Raw genomic sequence first — 6000 nt, 5'->3', positions numbered from 1 at the left:
TAATATTCTTGATGGTTCTTTGACAATGTTTCAATGGTTTGTAAGAGGAAATGTCAATATTTACCAATGCTGACGATGTCGGTTCATTGCTAGTTGTCTTTGTCTTTTTCCTTGTTTTCTTAGTCTTTTTAGGTTGTTCTTTAGGTTCTATGTCCTCAGAGTCCAGTGTGTTGCCTTTGGTTTTCCACTTCCTCTCAAATACCATTGGCAAGTGCAACTTCCAGTTTCTTCTTTGTTGGTGACCACTTGGTCGCTTTAGGACTTGTTGAGGTGACCAGTGTTGATACAAATGGTACTACCTTTCCCTTCTTTATTGAAGGTTCTTCAACAGATGTTACCCTTTCCAGATAGGTGTCGGTTCTCTTCTTGTTAGGATCAAGAGGTGAGGCAAGTAGGGTAGAGGCATACCCATCTAGCATGTCATACATTACCTCATATACCATGGGTTCCACCTTTTCTTTTCTAGGCTCAACCGCCTCCATTATGCACTCATCTACTCTGATGATAAAGAAAATGTCCTCTTCATACTTCTTGACAATATCACCAGATATCCTCATTCACTGGCTCATCTTTCTCTTAAACTCATCAAAATATTTGTTCAATACGTCTGGATAACCGGTTCCTACCACTTGGAGGCTTTCTCTGATTTTCTTGGTAACCGGTTGGTCTGCAGACCATTGGATATCACTGACTCCTAGGAAATAGCCTTGAAAGTAGAAAAACAATCCTACCAACAGTTGTACAAATTTAAATCTTAAGGCATTGTCCTGTTTAATAGACTTCAGGTTCACCAGAAGTTGCCTTTGCATACAGGTGGATAAATCAAATGAGGCATCTTCCATGATCATCCTGTAGGTGGCATTTACCATTGTAGCAAAGATAGAGTTAATTTTGCTAGCATAGAACATCTGGTAACCTATCACTATACAAGCATACTTGACCAGATCATCCTTGATGGTAATGACAGTCATTCCCCATTGGTCGCTCACAAAACCGATGAGCTTGGTCATTTCAGTCTTGATGACTTTCCTTAGAGCTGGTACCTCACCAGTGTTGCAGAAACCGGTGACAACATGAATAGCTTTAGGTGTTATGTCATGTGTTCTCTTAAGATACATCTATCACCATGAACTCTTCTCAGAATGATGCAAATGTGATCTTCTATAAACTCTTCAAGAAAATACACCGCATTGTGAAGTTTCTTCCTTCCCAGAATGCTATATTCGGGTTTGATCTTCTTATCATCCTCACAAAATAGACCTAGCTGGGAATGGATTACTAGTGATCCTAGGTCTTCTCGTTTACAATCAATATACCTTGAAATATCACCTTCTACTATAACTCCAACGGGTATCTGGGATAGGGCATTGTATTTCGCCTTTCATTGGACGAAATCTACTGGATCAATAGGTGCACTAGAACTAGAGTGCAATGCAGAATCCATGATAAATGGATAAACAAGACTTTCAATAAATACCTTTACAAATTCACAATTTAGGGTTTGCCACTTAAGCTTAGCCACACACTACTTCGTTTGTTGGATTACCGCTTTATATTCTTCACTTGACTAATTGATACTATCTCTAGATTCTTCTTCTAAAGTTTTGAAATCTCTCTGAATTGCAAGACAAATCACCTTTTGTTTCTCTGCACTTGAAAATTTCTTCGCTCGCAAACTGATAAGTGAAAATGATTTGAAAAACCCATTTAAACGAATTCTTCACCTACCATAATAAATTCTCTATCATTAGGGCATGAACCCTAATTTTCCTTTTACCATTTCCAGTCTTCTGTCGATTGACAGGTAACACATACCGGTCAAGGTCCTTTACCAGTATAAATTCGGGGTTTGAAATATTTCACCGATTTTCTCCCCCTAAGCTTTTCTGAAGCTTAGTTTGCTAGTTCAGAGAATTTCACACTAGGTGCAAAAACTGGTTCATCTTGTGACACTTCTTTTGGTTTCTTTTTCTAGGTTTTCTTCATATCCGCTTGAATAGTTTCAACATCAATCTTTCCTTCCAGAGTGACCAGTATATCATCCGATATATTCTTTCTCGTCCTACAGATTCTTGTTGTATGACCCAGTTTGTTGCAATGATAGCAAACCATTCTAGGTGCTCTCCATGGTCTATTATTCATTTTTCCATTCTTCCTTCTGCATGTTGCAGTAGTGTGACCATGACCATGATAGATCAAGCAGGTTCCTCTCCAACCAGTTGTCGCTTGATAGCTACCGTTACCTGACTGATGATTATAGGTATTAAACTGGTTTGGATTTTGGTTCACAGAGGGTTCAGGAAAAACTCCTTGACTCCTTTGAGGATACCTTCTAATGTTGTGCATGACAGACCTGCATTCAAATGCTCTATGCCCAAACTTGTTGCATGCATAACACTTTCCATTAAATCTATTGGATCTAGGCTTATTGTTTAGAAAGTAAGGAAAATTATTATAAGCCTTATTTCTACATACATTAGTAGTATGTCCTTCCTTGAGACAATTAAAGAAAATCGGTTTGAGCTTTTCCTTACCTTTATTCTTTGATGCTACATCTTTTGTTCCAGAGGTCTCACCTTCCTCATACTTAGAGAAACCAAGTCCATTAGTATTCTTTACCAGTTTTGTTGATTCCAGCTTTTGCTCTAACTTTGCAGCACTCTAATTGAATTTGGCAAGTATCTCTTTTGACTCAGTAAGTTCCTTGGTAATAGAAGCATTGGACTCCTTCAATGTTGCATTCTCAGAAATAGCCATGTTTAGTTCACCTTACAATTCTTCTTTTTCCACTTTACTTTCTTAGAGAAGAGCGGTAAGTGCATTGATTTCTTGCTTCAGCTTGGAGATCTCATGATCTTTGTCTTTTACTGAATCTTCAGTTTTCCTCTGGTTCTCAAGCTCCTGACACATTCTGATAGTCAGTCCTTCTAGTTCCCTTCTTAGGTTGGCATTAGACTCATTCAATTTTTCAACTTCTTCAACTAGGGCTTCCATGTCCGCTTCATTAGAAGAACTGTTTTCAGTTAGCTCCATCATTTTCTCAACATGCTCTCTCCTTTTTTTCAGAGAGGCCTTATACTTGACTTTGAGTTCATCATAGGCTTTCTCAGTCTGAGTGAGCCGATGAGTAAGTTCCCTCACAGTGTATTCCCCCATATCTCCTTCCAAGTGGTTAAACTTATAGAAAGGTTGGCTCTGATACCAATTGATGAATACTAACAAGGGGGTGAATTAGTATACAAAAAATTACTGAACTCAAACACTTAAATAGTTTAGCAGTCAACCAATAAAATGGATTTAATAACAAACTGGTTAAGAGAAATACAAACCAAACAACAAATAAAGCATTCACCCGAAAGAGCACAAACACCATAACACAAGAAGTTTTGACGTGGAAACCCAAATGGGAAAAACCATGGTGAGCTGAGACTCACAAGTAACTATCTGCAGAATAGAAACCAGATCGGTTAAGGTCATACAATGTTCTTCACCAGAATAGATCTTGTTAGGAATCTCAATCTTTGTTAGGAGATAAGTTCGATTAAAGACTACCTTGTGAGAGGATTTCAGATCCACAGTTGTGAACCACCTTGTTAGAGGATTTACAAAGGCTTTTCTGGGCCTACCCGATTAAGGGTTTCAGACTTGTTGACGATGTGAGTAATCAACAAGTGAGTGATCTAGAAAATAGCACAGTCTGCTTGGTTAGATCCATGATAGCTCATTGTTAATGCATTTCAGCATTACTTCAGTCTTTAGTATATCCACACTTTGTTACTTCACACATACTCGATCTTCTCTTCTAAGATCACACATACAAAAACCTCATCAAATACCTTAAAACCCTAACAACACTAAAACCCTAGACATGATGTCCTTAAAAAGGAATCTGATTTTATGTCGGTCCAATAGGATTACATTGCAAGTTCCTAGGTTCAATGCATCTAGACACATTTGGTAACAAGGCATAAAATCACCGCCAAAGTGTTAGTGGATGGTAACTCCTCACAAAAATACCGGTTGCTAACTCATCACAGAGTAATAGCGGTTCATACATTTTACCAATTACCAGTTCACACATTTTACCAATTACCGGTTTGTCAAAATGATGACTGGGAAAAATGATAACAACCGCTTTGTTCCTTCCTACCGCTTTGGGATCCTCAAACCGCTTCAGGTCTTCAAACCGCTTTGGGTCTTCATACTACTTGAGATCGGTAAACACTTTTTGCAAAACACCAATAGTCTAAAGACTATAAAACATAATACCAGTCGGAACAAATACCGGTTAAGCATAACTCATACATACAAAAAGTAATCTCAAAGAAAGTGTGTGTCCATCAATGACAATCACAACATCATCATAAAAAATGCCAACAACATCTAACAAATTTAATGCATTCTGTGAAGTAAATGGAATCAGAAGACAGTTATCTGCACCCCAGACACCATAGCAAAATGGAGTTGTAGAAAGAAAAAATATAACTATCTTGGATGGAGCTAGAAGTATGTTATTAGAAGAAAATCTACCACATGTATATTAGAGAGAAGCAGTGAGTACAACAGTCTATACATTTAGCAAAGCTCACATCAAATGTGAAACCAGTAAGACCCCTCATGAAGTATGGTTTGGTATTACTCCTACTCTTAAAAATTTCAAAATATTTGGAAGTAAATGCTATATTAGAAGAGATGAGTATATTGGCAAATTTGATCCTAGAAGTGATGAAGGAATATTTCTTGGTTATTCATCTAAGAGAAAGGCATATACATGTTTTAACAACAGGTTGCAGAAAATTATTGAGAGTACAAATGTGAAGATTGATGAACAATTTAGAGGAACTTCAAGGTATATAGATTCTGAACCGGTAGCAGAGATACTGACAAATGAACCCACACCGGTACAGAATGAAGATCTAGTTACACTGGTATCATCTGAATACTCCACTATAACTGATGAACTACAGCAAACTAAGACACCCCAGTATGTAAGATTGAACCACTCTGAAGATCAGATTATTGGGAACAAGTATCAAGGAGTTATGACAAGAGGAAGAATAGAAAATGAAGAGGTATGTCTTATTTCTCAAATCACATGCCTCATCAATTAATGAGGCATGTGAAGATAAGCACTGGATTAAAGGTATGGAAGAAGAACTAGAACAAATTGAAAAGAATAACACATGGACAGTAGTTCCCCGGCCTAAAGACAAAAATGTGATTGGAACAAAATGGGTATTCACAAACAAACTCAATGAAGATGGTAAGGTAATAAAAAATAAAGCAAGATTAGTGTGTAAGGGATATTCACAGAAAGAAGGAATTTATTACAATGAAACCTTTGCATCGATAGCTAGAATTGAGGCAATCAGATTATTCTTGGCTTTTGCAGCACACAAGAACTACAAAGTATATCAAATGGATATTCAATGTGCATTTCTAAATGGAGACCTTGAAGAAGTTTACATTGAGAAACCTGATGGATTTTCTTTGATAGATAACAAAGATATGGTTTGCAGGTTAAGGAAAGCTTTGTATGGGTTGAAGCAGGCTCCAAGAGCTTGGTATGCTATATTGGATTTTCTAAAGGTAATGCTGACAACAATTTATACTACAAAGTGGCTAATGATGACATCTTGGTTATAGAAGTTTTTGTTGATGATATAATCTTTGGAGGAGAAGATGGATTATGTTAAGACTTTTCTATTGAAATGCAGCAAGAATTTGAAATGTCTATGATTGGAGAGATAAAATTCTTTAGAGGATTGCAGATTTCACATACTGATAAAGGTATATACTTGAGTCAATCCAAATACTTGAAGGAGTTACTAAAGAAATTTGGGATTGAGAACTCTAAACTGATAAGCACACCTATGACTACAAATGACAAATTATCATGAAGGGATGAATCTACACCTATTAATCCAACTAGGTATAAATCTATGTCAGGATGTTTACTATATTTGACACAAACAAGACCTGATATTATGAATGCAGTAT

This window comes from Cryptomeria japonica, chromosome 2 (genome assembly GCF_030272615.1).
Source record: "Cryptomeria japonica chromosome 2, Sugi_1.0, whole genome shotgun sequence".
Classification (NCBI taxonomy): Eukaryota; Viridiplantae; Streptophyta; class Pinopsida; order Cupressales; family Cupressaceae; genus Cryptomeria; species Cryptomeria japonica.
This window is presented reverse-complemented; position numbering follows the sequence as displayed.